Source organism: Ascaphus truei, unplaced genomic scaffold (assembly GCF_040206685.1).
Source record: "Ascaphus truei isolate aAscTru1 unplaced genomic scaffold, aAscTru1.hap1 HAP1_SCAFFOLD_177, whole genome shotgun sequence".
Classification (NCBI taxonomy): domain Eukaryota; kingdom Metazoa; phylum Chordata; class Amphibia; order Anura; family Ascaphidae; genus Ascaphus; species Ascaphus truei.
This window is the reverse complement of record NW_027454667.1, coordinates 723,689-740,655: the sequence shown is the minus strand read 5'-3', so window position 1 is coordinate 740,655 and position 16,967 is coordinate 723,689. Positions and strand designations below refer to the sequence as shown.

General features: G+C 42.7%; 1 long non-coding RNA gene across 2 annotated transcripts; it reads right to left on the bottom strand.

Moving 5' to 3' along the window:
* Positions 1-1,213: 1,213 nt before the first annotated feature.
* On the bottom strand, positions 1,214-15,563 carry LOC142476840 (uncharacterized). Of its 2 annotated transcripts, XR_012791996.1 has the most exons (8): positions 15,469-15,563; positions 14,127-14,237; positions 11,610-11,729; positions 10,494-10,589; positions 8,946-9,049; positions 7,603-7,713; positions 2,330-2,449; positions 1,214-1,309 (listed from the first exon to the last, which is right to left on the bottom strand). It is a non-coding gene; the product is annotated as an uncharacterized LOC142476840 (long non-coding RNA). The 2 variants fall into 2 exon arrangements; XR_012791997.1 differs by lacking the exon at positions 14,127-14,237 and having other exon boundaries at positions 15,469-15,558.
* Between the last annotated feature and the right edge of the window lie 1,404 nt (positions 15,564-16,967).

The following is a 16,967-nucleotide window of genomic DNA, read 5'->3' as shown; positions in this document are numbered from 1 at the left end:
AACAGAGCGGGCTCCGGTCAGTGGCATGGATGCCCATATATGGGTATGCTCATATTTGGGCATCCCATGTCACTGACCGGAGCCGGCTCTGAGTATAGGGATATATGCGGAGACGCAGAGGTGCAAGGAAATGGGAGGAGGCACGGTGAGAAACAGGGAGAGACCACAGGAAGATAGAGGGCAACAACTTCCACAAGGTACTTGTATGGGTATAATTGTTTGTATTTTGTGCAGAGGGGGTAATTTCAGATAAAATACAATTCTCCACCCTCTACGAAACAATTCCACTTTGTTCAGTAAGCCAGAAAGTCTTGGTCCCATGTGGACTGAATTTAATGCAAATAAGGTCCTTAATACACAAGTAAAGAATAAAGTTACTTATTCTCTACTGTAAGAAGTGCCACATTGCCCACTATTTGGGTCCTGTGCCCAGATTGTGACCATGCATGGCAGAGGTGAGATTCCCCCAACTCCAATTTGCTACACTCTCCAAGAGAGATAATTGTGATCAGAGGTGGAACTAGGGGAGGGTGTGAGCAGGGTCACTGCCCAGGGAGTAACCTGACTGGGGGCACGGAAATCTCATTTAGTGCATATGTTGCGGCACTGCATTGATTGACCGGTCAATCTGCACTGCTGCCTGTCACAGTGACATCCTGATCGGGCACTGTGATCAGCTATAGCACTGACCCAGGTGAGATAGTTCAGCACTTTACAAGGAGGGAACAGATGTTGTGGGTGACAGATGCTGGAGGTAGGCCAAGACTGTTGGCCAGAGTAACGTGGAGACTTACTGCACTCTGCATGCCCATCCTCTCCCTGACATCAGGGGAAGGAAGTGGCCCTGGGGTGTGTGTAGGTATGCCAGATGTCAGTGTATGCATAAGTAAGTATGCCTGTGTAGTGGGAGGTGTAGGGGCGTTAAGCTGGAGGACTTAAAACAGGCACAAAAGCACATAGATACCTCTGATTATACCGCACCAAATGCTGATAATATCATGCTGTAGCTGCACTTTACAGAAGATGATGCAGATGTCATCATTGGTTGGTGGGTTCATTAAATCAATCCATCATATCATAACCACACTGTGCATATGATGTACTGAATCAGTAACACCAGGAAGACATCTCCATGTTAGGAGTAGAGTTGAAGTTAACAGAATATGTCCAGCACTGTGGTGTGTAGCCCATAAATAATAATTGTGCACATTACCAGAACAACATACTGTCAACTGCAAGATCATTTTGCTGCTTGTAGCGTATGCTCATCCTGTACAGTGTTGTAGTAGATCCGTCTCTTCAGTGTTCACTGCAACAAAAGTAAGACATTGCATTAATATTACAGACGTTTGGGGGCTGAAATCTCACTTCGCTGCGGACAATTTCCCTTTGCATAAGATTCTTGTGATTATGTCAATGATGATCAATAACTGCATCATAACACAGCCGCTCTATACAGAAGATGTACTTGCTCTCAATGGTCATGGAGGTAATACGTCACACAATGTACAGATATAGCAAGGATTATTTCTCCCACTGGTGCATTATGGCATTATGATGGGAAATGTTGTGAGATTCTGCATTATCAGCATCACTGAATCTTTTGGAAATTAAGTGATATTCTATGTTTTAATGCAATATTATGGATGATCAGCCGGTAAAATAATAATAGCTTGCTGTATCTGTAGCCATGCTCTACCCATGATGTGCTGAACCAATGACTGCAGAGAGATTCAGAGTGGTAAACATGACTGGAACGCATCTCTGAATAATGGGCAGCAAAGCAGTGCAGAATAGGAGGTGAAAGTATTTAAAATGGAAGATCCTTAGCAGCTGTGTGAGGAGTAGACAGTACAGACTGACCAAGTAAATGGTAAAAGGAGTAACTTCAACATTACTTGGCTTTGTTCTCCACATTGAAGCTTTCCTCCTCTTTAAATCACTAATACTGATGCCATGTGTAACCTGTACTGAGAGTTATATAATCTACTGGCCTAGATGAAACCATATGATGCAAACAGGATCCATCCCACTCCAGATTCATAGAATTGAACCACCTCAACCTTTCATAACAATCACATAGAACTGCAGCTGTGCGCTACTGCACATGTTCTTGTTATGAATGGTAGTAGATGTGGTCCTTGGGTCTTTACTTCATACTGTAGCCACCCTCTACTCATGATGTATTGAATCAACGAAAACTTGCATGGTTCAGATCACAGGAAGGGGTAGAGTAGAGATGAAAATATTCAATGTGAAACCCGTAGCAGCCGGATTGTGTGGAGTCAATAAAACGACAAATACTAAATGGTAAATGAGAAATATACACATTGCTTATCTGTCTCTGTGTAGTAATTTTCCTTCTCTTCAACTGTCCTTCAAATTTTCTCTTTTGCAAGAAAAGGAACACATGGCTTCAATATTCACTTCTGTTCTGCAGTCATCCCTCCTGAAATAAAAGTTAAGCATTGCATTGTTATTATGATAATACATACAATAAACCTTGCTCCAAACCATTTGATGCAAAGCAAATCCACCTCCCACCCACAGCTGTGCTCCTTCTAGAGCATGCATGTCAAACTCCAGTCCTCGAGGGTCCCAAACAGGCCAGGTTTTCAGTAGGGATATCCTGAAAACCTGGCCTGTTTGCTGCCCTCGAGGACTGGAGTTTGACATCCTTGTTCTTGAGCTTCTACCACGCAAGTCATCCATGTGAGTGACACTGTACTGCAGTCCTGGTCTGCACACAATCTACTGAATCAATGACATCACACTGTAAAGGCAATCTACAAGATGTATTAGTTGTCCACACTTCCGAAATGTTACTTTTATGTCCAAATCACTTATTCCCATGACCTGATATTTGTATTTGTTATTTATAGGATTGTCACAAAGAGTTGATGAGGTCACCAAATGATAGTATGTAGAGAGAAAGAGAGATCTCAGAACAGAGCCCTGATGTATACCCACAGACAGATCAATAGAAGACGAAGACATGTTAGCAACAGAGATGGAGAATGTGTGACAGGAAAGTTATGATGAAAACCAGGATAGAACTGTGTTACGGATACCAAGAGAGAGTTTAGAATATGAAGGAGGAGAGTGATTGAGAGCATCAAACGCAGCAGATAGATCAAGTAGGATTAGTAGGGAAAAGTGACCTTGGGAATTTGCTTTAAGCACAGTCTGTAGAACGAGCTGTACGAAAGGCAGGTTGTAAAGGATCCAGGAGGGCATGTGATTTAAGAATGTTGACATTCTAGCAATTAGGAGACAAACAGCAGGAGGGATACAGGGCGGTAGTTAGTAAGGCACATAGGGTGTAGGTTGTTTCTGAGAAAAGGGTGACCACTACAGGCTTAAAGTAAGAGGGTAAAGAGCCAGAGAATAGGGAGGAATTGAAGATGTGGGTGAGAGTGGGGACTAAGAGATGCAGTAAGGTGTGAGGGGATACGATCTAGAGGGCATGTGGTAGAGGGAGAAGAGAAGATGATTAGCTTCCAGCTCTGTAAGAGAAGAAAAGGAGTCAAATGCAGAAGGAGAATTAGGTAGAAGGAGAGAAGGGGGAAGGGACAGAAGGAATCTCCTTGTGGGTGGCATCCACCTTGCCTCTGAAGTAGTCAAATGCTTGAGGAGAAGTGAAGGAAGGATGGCAAGTGTGAGGAGAAGGTTAGTGGAGGGAGTCAAATACAGGGAAAAAAAGACAGCGTAAATTAAATTTGAGTGTTGATGAATGTGAAAAAAAAGTAGTGTGGTTTGGCCCCAGAGAGCAGCTTTATACAGAACTGGAGACATTTTTACTGTAGAAAAATCAAATATCAATTGTGTGATTTCCTTCATAGGCATTAAGAACAGCGAGTGGAAGTGTGATGAACATGTTTGGGAATTTAGCCAAGGGTGTGGGCTAGAGGGACAAGTGTGTCAGAGCCTAGAGGGGGCATATAGATAGGAGGATAGCATTGTAAGAGTTAATAAGATTGTTAGTTTAAGCGGAAAGAGAGAGAGAGCAGAGAGGTTAGAGTAGATGTCAGAGGAGAGTTTAATTAAGCAGAGGCAAATCGGTGGGACAGGTAAGATGGGGTGAGGGGAATGACTGATTGTGAATGATGAGAGCAGAAGAGGTCATGTACAACTAGAGCCTTGTTAGTCAGAGAACGGACATTCCAGATGGCATAGGAGAAGGGAAGAGAAAAGTAAGGAAAGGAATGTGGATTACATTAGATAGGTTAACACTCTTAGCAGGGAGGCAGAGGCAGGGAGGCCCGATGTGTATATGAGCAGGTTCAAGATTATAAGAGATATCCCACACATCAGCAAACATAGAAGGAGACACAGAGATAGGTGTAGAGAGAGACAGAGATAGCTCTATGTAGAGAGAGAGGGACGTAGAGAGAATGAGACAGATAGGCGCAGAGAGAGGGGGCGCAGAGAGAGGAGGCGCCAAAAGAGGGGGCGCAGAGAGAGGGGGCACAGAGAATAGGATATTAAAGAGTGCTTTTCATTGAGCAGTGCAGAAATAGCTGCAATAGAGGTCTGTACAAATGGTGCAGTGTGTAGACACATGCAAAGGTAGGGGAAGGAAAGAGGAGAACATGTGGATAAAAGCAGGAGTGTGGAAGTTAGAGAAATTAGAAAAGTTTAACAGAGGAGTGAGGAAACAGCAAGCAGAAAGAACAAGAGAGAGGTTACATTGGGATGACGTTCTGTGGTAAAGAGAAAATGCTAGGAGAGAGCTTTCAAATATTAGAGGACATGAATTGAGGGAGCAAATGTATAAATCAAAACCTGAGGGGGAGGTATAGCACGAAAGCTTGCACAGCAGATTATAGTCTTAATGTTGCGTGTGAATACAAAAAGGATGGGGGAGCACAATAGTTGGAAACAGGCAGTGTTGTAGAACTGGTAATCGCTTTTTAAAATAAAGTAGTTATATCCTGAGTGAGTGTGGTAGCTCAGGTGTCTAATGTCTAATTTGAAGGATAGACACACATGGGTTCGTATGTATTGGTGAAAGAATAGAATAAAAGTAAATACAACTTACACGGCCTTGTGTAAGCCCAATCGCATCAAGGTTTCTTTTGGAATCCCGTGTGCTTCTGGTGAGGCTTTTCTTCTTGCGGTGTGGGTTCTTCTTCTTGGAGTATAGGTTGCTTGCTTCGTTGGTTCAGAGTGCCGCTCCAGGAGGATTTCCTCTCGTATAAACAGAAAGGAGGATAGGGTTAACACATATACATATATACGTCAATGTGGGGGAGGGGATGGTGTGTTTATAGACCACCATAAAAATATATTATACTATTGCACTCACACGGGCTGGTGTGAGTGTGCTCTTATCTTGGTATCTTGTTTTCTTATGGGTGTTACCCAATTAGTATCAGGTGATGAAAGGGTGGGGTACAATGGTGTATATGGTAAAAATAACACAATACTCACACGGGCCAGTGTGAGTACACACTTCTAGCGGTATCTTTGTTCTTCTATTCCTGATGTAGCTGATGGTGAAGATGGGGTATAACGCATATAAAAGACACTAGGGTCTGGAGGGTACAAACTAACTTTAATAAAAAACATGAGAAATAAAAATAAAAACAAAAACAGAAACCAACGTTTCTTAGGGAAGTAAAAGCAAAGGGGGGACAGTATGGTGTATAGTAGTAGGGGGTCCCGCCTTCCGCGTCCGGATGGGGAGCTACAACTACACCTCTGTCTCCTCTGTGATGTGCTGTTAAAATGTTCCAGGTAAAAGAGCAACGCGTTTCGTCCAAGTACTGGACTTCCTCAGGCTCTGTAGATGTGTTCCTGCTGTTTCCAGCCTCTTTTATGCCGGGTTTAGCCAATCCTGGTCGTTGTGTTAATTGCATTAATTGCAATCCTGTTCCTCTAATGCGACGGGACGTCGCCATCTTGTGATGTGCGCGCGCATCCCATCTTGTAGGGTGCGCGCGCATCCCATCTTCTATTGCAATGATTTGCAGTCCTGTTCTTCTAATGCGACTGAACGTCGCCATCTTGTGATGTGCGCGCGTATCCCATCTTGTAGGGTGCGCGCGCATCCTATCTTCTATTGGGTCGCACATGTGTGGTGGTCTAAATAATAAAGTTTTCAGGCAGTACAATCGTATGTCCTTGTGCGTCTCAATAAAGTTCCGCCTTGTTGAAAAAAAGGGGGAAAAAAAAAGGGAAAAAGGAAGAAAAGTTCGTGCGCAGTCCCTTGTATACTGCGTTATTGCATGTTCTGTATCTATGTACTTTCACTTATGACTAAATACTGAAGGGGTTAAAAGATGCCTTAAGAGTATCTTGAAAGGTGTTGTGTATGTCTCTGGTTGCTGCTGCATAAAGTATAAAGATTATACTGTGCCATAATTGTCTCGAGTGCAACCTAATAAAGTTGTTTATATGTGCTGAGTTGTGTGTCTATTCTTATATATTTATAGTGTTGTACAGTGATTAAAAATGTGATATATATTCTAAATTGTGTTTGCTCTTAAAAATAATAAGTATGATTTAATCTTGTGTATTAAGGGTCCAAAATATTATAGTACTAAATTAAGGTTAATTCATAAATAGTGTATGTTCTAATGTGAGTTAATTTAAGGAGTGTTAGGTATAATCTAGTATTGTGTTTTTGAAAAAAGTGTTTTAGTGTTTAAAGTGCAGAGTGATTAAATTTATTATAATTAAATTAGATTAAATTGCCTGTTATAAATTAATGAAAGTAGTTTATAAATGGTACATATCATAATGTGAGTTACTTTTAAAAGTATTAAATAAAATCTGATCTTAATTAACTGAAGATAGGTGTTTTAAATATTTAAAGTACAGAGTGATTAGAAATACTCTAATGTGATTAGGTTTAATACCTAATGTGAATTGGTTGGAGGTAATGATAATGGGGATAATAATAGAATAATATTCAAATACTAATGGTGAGCAACATATTAAAATGATGTCCTATGTGAGTGAGTATGACAAGTGAATTAACATGCTCTTGTTGTTTGCTAACCGAGTTTAAAACACACTGCTGTGGGAGGCAGGTGGAGTGGATAAAATCATGAAACAAAAAATAAAAAAAAAATAAAAATAAAAAAAAAAAAAAAAAAAAAATAATAATAAAAAGCAAAAAATTGTGTATAAAATATACAAAAAATCTCTGCATATAATCAAATGGACTAGAAAAAAGGCTCTGTCCCGGGTAAAAATTATAAGTTAAAAATAGTATACCATAAGATAAAAAATGAGGATCTATGGTTTTAAAGGCAGTCTTCAATAATGCAGTCCAATCCCAAATGGAGGAGAGAATTCCAGAGCTTTGGGCGGGTATATCTGTGGTTGGAGGAGAAAATGCAGGTTAGTGATCGCCTTAGTTTAAGCATACATGATGTCCAATGAATGGAATATGTAGGCCGTAGTCTGGGTGATCACATAAATGCCCCCAGATCAATGTCTATGTTGAGTCCTCTGGGTGTTAGTGTCTTCAATTTATATATCCAGAAGGTTTCTCGTTGGCATAGCTTACGCAGGCGATCCCCACCTCTCCAATTGGCATCTACCCTCTCTATTCCCTTGTATGTCAGAAGATTTGGGTAATGTTGCGTGTACCTGTCAGGGTATTCAAGAAGTTAAATTCTCACAAGTGCAGAGTTCATGATGAAATGCTGAATCTAGTCCCCCTCCAATTTAATTTTAATATAACTTTTCCATTCTTCAATACTGCAAAAAGCAAACAAAACAAAACCACATTGCATTACTATTTTCAAAATGGATTGAATGGCATATTCAACAGTGACTGTGTGATGCCAATATTCCCCACTCACTCGTAGTGAAGCACATATTGTACTAGTGTTGAAAGTAGGCCGGTAGAGTCAGGTACGCAGTACTGATAAAACAATAAGTGCCCGTCGTAAGTACCAGCTCCGCAACAGTGCGGGCATCACATTAGTGACGTGGATGAACATATATGGATAAGCCCATATTAAGGCATCACGTGACCAGAGCCGTCACTGACTGGGTATACGTAAAGACGCAGGGAGATGCAAGGAAAGGGAGGGAGAGAGACAGGGAGAAGATGTGAAACGGAGGAAGGCACGGATGGAGGGAGTTCTTCCGAGCTTCTGCGGGCCTCTCTCTTTCACTGGTGCATGCCGGGAGCTGGTCCCAACATCCACAAAGTGTGTGTGTATTATTGGTTGTATTTTATGGGGGTAGGAGGGTAGTGTGTATATTGTGTGTGTGGGAGTATTATATTGTGTGTAGAGGTGCAGAGGAGAGTACTAGATTGTGTATCTTGTGTAAGGGTGTTGTGTATATTGTGTTTGGAGCTATAATATTATTGGGGAGATTAGTATTGAGGAGGTATTATAGTGTGTATTGTGGGGAGTATTAGTGTGTGTATTGTTTGTGGGTGACAGATGCTGGGGGTATGCAGCAATCCCTGCACTGAGGTCCGAGGCGGCTCTGCATCGCTCGCACGCACTGTGGACGACCAAGCATGTGCCCATGATAATCATGGCCTTAGAGGGATGAGTGTGTCAGAGCCTAGAAGGGGTATATATATAATGGAGGAGGGAGGAGGAAGGAGGAGGAGGGAGGAGGAGATGATAGCATTGTAAAAGTTAACAAGATAGTTAGTTTAAGCAGAAAGTGAGGAGAGGTTAGAGATAAGGGTAGATGTCAGAGGAGAGAGTTCAATTAAGCTGAGGTATCGAGTAGGACAGGGGTGAGGGGAATGAGAGGTGGTGAATGAGAGCAGAAGAGGTCATGTACAAATAGACCTTGTTAGTCAGAGAGCAGTCATTCCAGAGGGCACGTGAGAAGTGAAGAGTAAAGTGAGACATGGAATGTGGATTACATTAGATGGGTTAATACGCTTAGCAGGGAGGTGGAGAGAGAGAGGCAAGAGGCAGAGAGTGGTGCAGGGGTTGAGGAAGAGATGTTGCATGTACCTTATCAGAACATTAAAGAACATCAATTCACACTGGTGCAGAGTTGATGATGAATCCAGTTCACCTCCAATTCAATTTTAACAGAAATGTTTCATTCTTCATTACTGAAAAAAAAGAAAAGTAAAAAACATTTCATTACTATTTTCAAAATGGATTGAATTCCCCCAACAATGACTATGTGTTACCAATATATCCCTCTCAGTCCCACTGCAGCATATACTGTACCAGTGTGAAAGTAGGAAGGTACACAGTACCGGTAAAACAATACGTGCCGGTACTATGCACCATATGAATTATAAGGGGATGTAAATCTCCCAGTCTCTCTCCATATCCGCAACAGAGCGGGCTCCGGTCAGTGGCATGGATGCCCATATATGGGTATGCTCATATTTGGGCATCCCATGTCACTGACCGGAGCCGGCTCTGAGTATAGGGATATATGCGGAGACGCAGAGGTGCAAGGAAATGGGAGGAGGCACGGTGAGAAACAGGGAGAGACCACAGGAAGATAGAGGGCAACAACTTCCACAAGGTACTTGTATGGGTATAATTGTTTGTATTTTGTGCAGAGGGGGTAATTTCAGATAAAATACAATTCTCCACCCTCTACGAAACAATTCCACTTTGTTCAGTAAGCCAGAAAGTCTTGGTCCCATGTGGACTGAATTTAATGCAAATAAGGTCCTTAATACACAAGTAAAGAATAAAGTTACTTATTCTCTACTGTAAGAAGTGCCACATTGCCCACTATTTGGGTCCTGTGCCCAGATTGTGACCATGCATGGCAGAGGTGAGATTCCCCCAACTCCAATTTGCTACACTCTCCAAGAGAGATAATTGTGATCAGAGGTGGAACTAGGGGAGGGTGTGAGCAGGGTCACTGCCCAGGGAGTAACCTGACTGGGGGCACGGAAATCTCATTTAGTGCATATGTTGCGGCACTGCATTGATTGACCGGTCAATCTGCACTGCTGCCTGTCACAGTGACATCCTGATCGGGCACTGTGATCAGCTATAGCACTGACCCAGGTGAGATAGTTCAGCACTTTACAAGGAGGGAACAGATGTTGTGGGTGACAGATGCTGGAGGTAGGCCAAGACTGTTGGCCAGAGTAACGTGGAGACTTACTGCACTCTGCATGCCAATACTCTCCCTGACATCAGGGGAAGGAAGTGGCCCTGGGGTGTGTGTAGGTATGCCAGATGTCAGTGTATGCATAAGTAAGTATGCCTGTGTAGTGGGAGGTGTAGGGGCGTTAAGCTGGAGGACTTAAAACAGGCACAAAAGCACATAGATACCTCTGATTATACCGCACCAAATGCTGATAATATCATGCTGTAGCTGCACTTTACAGAAGATGATGCAGATGTCATCATTGGTTGGTGGGTTCATTAAATCAATCCATCATATCATAACCACACTGTGCATATGATGTACTGAATCAGTAACACCAGGAAGACATCTCCATGTTAGGAGTAGAGTTGAAGTTAACAGAATATGTCCAGCACTGTGGTGTGTAGCCCATAAATAATAATTGTGCACATTACCAGAACAACATACTGTCAACTGCAAGATCATTTTGCTGCTTGTAGCGTATGCTCATCCTGTACAGTGTTGTAGTAGATCCGTCTCTTCAGTGTTCACTGCAACAAAAGTAAGACATTGCATTAATATTACAGACGTTTGGGGGCTGAAATCTCACTTCGCTGCGGACAATTTCCCTTTGCATAAGATTCTTGTGATTATGTCAATGATGATCAATAACTGCATCATAACACAGCCGCTCTATACAGAAGATGTACTTGCTCTCAATGGTCATGGAGGTAATACGTCACACAATGTACAGATATAGCAAGGATTATTTCTCCCACTGGTGCATTATGGCATTATGATGGGAAATGTTGTGAGATTCTGCATTATCAGCATCACTGAATCTTTTGGAAATTAAGTGATATTCTATGTTTTAATGCAATATTATGGATGATCAGCCGGTAAAAGAATAATAGCTTGCTGTATCTGTAGCCATGCTCTACCCATGATGTGCTGAATCAATGACTGCAGAGAGATTCAGAGTGGTAAACATGACTGGAACGCATCTCTGAATAATGGGCAGCAAAGCAGTGCAGAATAGGAGGTGAAAGTATTTAAAATGGAAGATCCTTAGCAGCTGTGTGGGGAGTAGACAGTACAGACTGACCAAGTAAATGGTAAAAGGAGTAACTTCAACATTACTTGGCTTTGTTCTCCACATTGAAGCTTTCCTCCTCTTTAAATCACTAATACTGATGCCATGTGTAACCTGTACTGAAAGTTATATAATCTACTGGCCTAGATGAAACCATATGATGCAAACAGGATCCATCCCACTCCAGATTCATAGAATTGAACCACCTCAACCTTTCATAACAATCACATAGAACTGCAGCTGTGCGCTACTGCACATGTTCTTGTTATGAATGGTAGTAGATGTGGTCCTTGGGTCTTTACTTCATACTGTAGCCACCCTCTACTCATGATGTATTGAATCAACGAAAACTTGCATGGTTCAGATCACAGGAAGGGGTAGAGTAGAGATGAAAATATTCAATGTGAAACCCGTAGCAGCCGGATTGTGTGGAGTCAATAAAACGACAAATACTAAATGGTAAATGAGAAATATACACATTGCTTATCTGTCTCTGTGTAGTAATTTTCCTTCTCTTTAACTGTCCTTCAAATTTTCTCTTTTGCAAGAAAAGGAACACATGGCTTCAATATTCACTTCTGTTCTGCAGTCATCCCTCCTGAAATAAAAGTTAAGCATTGCATTGTTATTATGATAATACATACAATAAACCTTGCTCCAAACCATTTGATGCAAAGCAAATCCACCTCCCACCCACAGCTGTGCTCCTTCTAGAGCATGCATGTCAAACTCCAGTCCTCGAGGGTCCCAAACAGGCCAGGTTTTCAGTAGGGATATCCTGAAAACCTGGCCTGTTTGCTGCCCTCGAGGACTGGAGTTTGACATCCTTGTTCTTGAGCTTCTACCACGCAAGTCATCCATGTGAGTGACACTGTACTGCAGTCCTGGTCTGCACACAATCTACTGAATCAATGACATCACACTGTAAAGGCAATCTACAAGATGTATTAGTTGTCCACACTTCCGAAATGTTACTTTTATGTCCAAATCACTTATTCCCATGACCTGATATTTGTATTTGTTATTTATAGGATTGTCACAAAGAGTTGATGAGGTCACCAAATGATAGTATGTAGAGAGAAAGAGAGATCTCAGAACAGAGCCCTGATGTATACCCACAGACAGATCAATAGAAGACGAAGACATGTTAGCAACAGAGATGGAGAATGTGTGACAGGAAAGTTATGATGAAAACCAGGATAGAACTGTGTTACGGATACCAAGAGAGAGTTTAGAATATGAAGGAGGAGAGTGATTGAGAGCATCAAACGCAGCAGATAGATCAAGTAGGATTAGTAGGGAAAAGTGACCTTGGGAATTTGCTTTAAGCACAGTCTGTAGAACGAGCTGTACGAAAGGCAGGTTGTAAAGGATCCAGGAGGGAATGTGATTTAAGAATGTTGACATTCTAGCAATTAGGAGACAAACAGCAGGAGGGATACAGGGCGGTAGTTAGTAAGGCACATAGGGTGTAGGTTGTTTCTGAGAAAAGGGTGACCACTACAGGCTTAAAGTAAGAGGGTAAAGAGCCAGAGAATAGGGAGGAATTGAAGATGTGGGTGAGAGTGGGGACTAAAAGATGCAGTAAGGTGTGAGGGGATACGATCTAGAGGGCATGTGGTAGAGGGAGAAGAGAAGATGATTAGCTTCCAGCTCTGTAAGAGAAGAAAAGGAGTCAAATGCAGAAGGAGAATTAGGTAGAAGGAGAGAAGGGGGAAGGGACAGAAGGAATCTCCTTGTGGGTGGCATCCACCTTGCCTCTGAAGTAGTCAAATGCTTGAGGAGAAGTGAAGGAAGGATGGCAAGTGTGAGGAGAAGGTTAGTGGAGGGAGTCAAATACAGGGAAAAAAAGACAGCGTAAATTAAATTTGAGTGTTGATGAATGTGAAAAAAAGTAGTGTGGTTTGGCCCCAGAGAGCAGCTTTATACAGGACTGGAGACATTTTTACTGTAGAAAAATCAAATATCAATTGTGTGATTTCCTTCATAGGCATTAAGAACAGCGAGTGGAAGTGTGATGAACATGTTTGGGAATTTAGCCAAGGGTGTGGGCTAGAGGGACAAGTGTGTCAGAGCCTAGAGGGGGCATATAGATAGGAGGATAGCATTGTAAGAGTTAATAAGATTGTTAGTTTAAGCGGAAAGAGAGAGAGAGCAGAGAGGTTAGAGTAGATGTCAGAGGAGAGTTTAATTAAGCAGAGGCAAATCAGTGGGACAGGTAAGATGGGGTGAGGGGAATGACTGATTGTGAATGATGAGAGCAGAAGAGGTCATGTACAACTAGAGCCTTGTTAGTCAGAGAACGGACATTCCAGATGGCATAGGAGAAGGGAAGAGAAAAGTAAGGAAAGGAATGTGGATTACATTAGATAGGTTAACACTCTTAGCAGGGAGGCAGAGGCAGGGAGGCCCGATGTGTATATGAGCAGGTTCAAGATTATAAGAGATATCCCACACATCAGCAAACATAGAAGGAGACACAGAGATAGGTGTAGAGAGAGACAGAGATAGCTCTATGTAGAGAGAGAGGGACGTAGAGAGAATGAGACAGATAGGCGCAGAGAGAGGGGGCGCAGAGAGAGGAGGCGCCAAAAGAGGGGGCGCAGAGAGAGGGGGCACAGAGAATAGGATATTAAAGAGTGCTTTTCATTGAGCAGTGCAGAAATAGCTGCAATAGAGGTCTGTACAAATGGTGCAGTGTGTAGACACATGCAAAGGTAGGGGAAGGAAAGAGGAGAACATGTGGATAAAAGCAGGAGTGTGGAAGTTAGAGAAATTAGAAAAGTTTAACAGAGGAGTGAGGAAACAGCAAGCAGAAAGAACAAGAGAGAGGTTACATTGGGATGACGTTCTGTGGTAAAGAGAAAATGCTAGGAGAGAGCTTTCAAATATTAGAGGACATGAATTGAGGGAGCAAATGTATAAATCAAAACCTGAGGGGGAGGTATAGCACGAAAGCTTGCACAGCAGATTATAGTCTTAATGTTGCGTGTACCTGTCAGGGTATTCAAGAAGTTAAATTCTCACAAGTGCAGAGTTCATGATGAAATGCTGAATCTAGTCCCCCTCCAATTTAATTTTAATATAACTTTTCCATTCTTCATTACTGCAAAAAGCAAACAAAACAAAACCACATTGCATTACTATTTTCAAAATGGATTGAATGGCATATTCAACAGTGACTGTGTGATGCCAATATTCCCCACTCACTCGTAGTGAAGCACTTATTGTACTAGTGTTGAAAGTAGGCCGGTAGAGTCAGGTACGCAGTACTGATAAAACAATAAGTGCCCGTCGTAAGTACCAGCTCCGCAACAGTGCGGGCATCACATTAGTGACGTGGATGAACATATATGGATAAGCCCATATTAAGGCATCACGTGACCAGAGCCGTCACTGACTGGGTATACGTAAAGACGCAGGGAGATGCAAGGAAAGGGAGGGAGAGAGACAGGGAGAAGATGTGAAACGGAGGAAGGCACGGATGGAGGGAGTTCTTCCGAGCTTCTGCGGGCCTCTCTCTTTCACTGGTGCATGCCGGGAGCTGGTCCCAACATCCACAAAGTGTGTGTGTATTATTGGTTGTATTTTATGGGGGTAGGAGGGTAGTGTGTATATTGTGTGTGTGGGAGTATTATATTGTGTGTAGAGGTGCAGAGGAGAGTACTAGATTGTGTATCTTGTGTAAGGGTGTTGTGTATATTGTGTTTGGAGCTATAATATTATTGGGGAGATTAGTATTGAGGAGGTATTATAGTGTGTATTGTGGGGAGTATTAGTGTGTGTATTGTTTGTGGGTGACAGATGCTGGGGGTATGCAGCAATCCCTGCACTGAGGTCCGAGGCGGCTCTGCATCGCTCGCACACACTGTGGATGACCAAGCATGTGCCCATGATAATCATGGCCTTAGAGGGATGAGTGTGTCAGAGCCTAGAAGGGGCATATATATGATGGAGGAGGGAGGAGGAGGAGGGAGGAGGAGGAGATGATAGCATTGTAAAAGTTAACAAGATAGTTAGTTTAAGCAGAAAGTGAGGAGAGGTTAGAGATAAGGGTAGATGTCAGAGGAGAGAGTTCAATTAAGCTGAGGTATCGAGTAGGACAGGGGTGAGGGGAATGAGAGGTGGTGGATGATGAGAGCAGAAGAGGTCATGTACAAATAGACCTTGTTAGTCAGAGAGCAGTCATTCCAGAGGGCACGTGAGAAGTGAAGAGTAAAGTGAGACATGGAATGTGGATTACATTAGATGGGTTAATACGCTTAGCAGGGAGGTGGAGAGAGAGAGGCAAGAGGCAGAGAGTGGTGCAGGGGTTGAGGAAGAGATGTTGCATGTACCTTATCAGAACATTAAAGAACATCAATTCACACTGGTGCAGAGTTGATGATGAATCCAGTTCACCTCCAATTCAATTTTAACAGAAATGTTTCATTCTTCATTACTGAAAAAAAAGAAAAGTAAAAAACATTTCATTACTATTTTCAAAATGGATTGAATTCCCCCAACAATGACTATGTGTTACCAATATATCCCTCTCAGTCCCACTGCAGCATATACTGTACCAGTGTGAAAGTAGGAAGGTACACAGTACCGGTAAAACAATACGTGCCGGTACTATGCACCATATGAATTATAAGGGGATGTAAATCTCCCAGTCTCTCTCCATATCCGCAACAGAGCGGGCTCCGGTCAGTGGCATGGATGCCCATATATGGGTATGCTCATATTTGGGCATCCCATGTCACTGACCGGAGCCGGCTCTGAGTATAGGGATATATGCGGAGACGCAGAGGTGCAAGGAAATGGGAGGAGGCACGGTGAGAAACAGGGAGAGACCACAGGAAGATAGAGGGCAACAACTTCCACAAGGTACTTGTATGGGTATAATTGTTTGTATTTTTTGCAGAGGGGGTAATTTCAGATAAAATACAATTCTCCACCCTCTACGAAACAATTCCACTTTGTTCAGTAAGCCAGAAAGTCTTGGTACAATGTGGACTGAATTTAATGCAAATAAGGTCCTTAATACACAAGTAAAGAATAAAGTTACTTATACTCTACTGTAAGAAGTGCCACATTGCCCACTATTTGGGTCCTGTGCCCAGATTGTGACCATGCATGGCAGAGGTGAGATTCCCCCAACTCCAATTTGCTACACTCTCCAAGAGAGATAATTGTGATCAGAGGTGGAACTAGGGGAGGGTGTGAGCAGGGTCACTGCCCAGGGAGTAACCTGACTGGGGGCACGGAAATCTCATTTAGTGCATATGTTGCGGCACTGCATTGATTGACCGGTCAATCTGCACTGCTGCCTGTCACAGTGACATCCTGATCGGGCACTGTGATCAGCTATAGCACTGACCCAGGTGAGATAGTTCAGCACTTTACAAGGAGGGAACAGATGTTGTGGGTGACAGATGCTGGAGGTAGGCCAAGACTGTTGGCCAGAGTAACGTGGAGACTTACTGCACTCTGCATGCCCATCCTCTCCCTGACATCAGGGGAAGGAAGTGGCCCTGGGGTGTGTGTAGGTATGCCAGATGTCAGTGTATGCATAAGTAAGTATGCCTGTGTAGTGGGAGGTGTAGGGGCGTAAAGCTGGAGGACTTAAAACAGGCACAAAAGCACATAGATACCTCTGATTATACCGCACCAAATGCTGATAATATCATGCTGTAGCTGCACTTTACAGAAGATGATGCAGATGTCATCATTGGTTGGTGGGTTCATTAAATCAATCCATCATATCATAACCACACTGTGCATATGATGTACTGAATCAGTAACACCAGGAAGACATCTCCATGTTAGGAGTAGAGTTGAAGTTAACAGAATA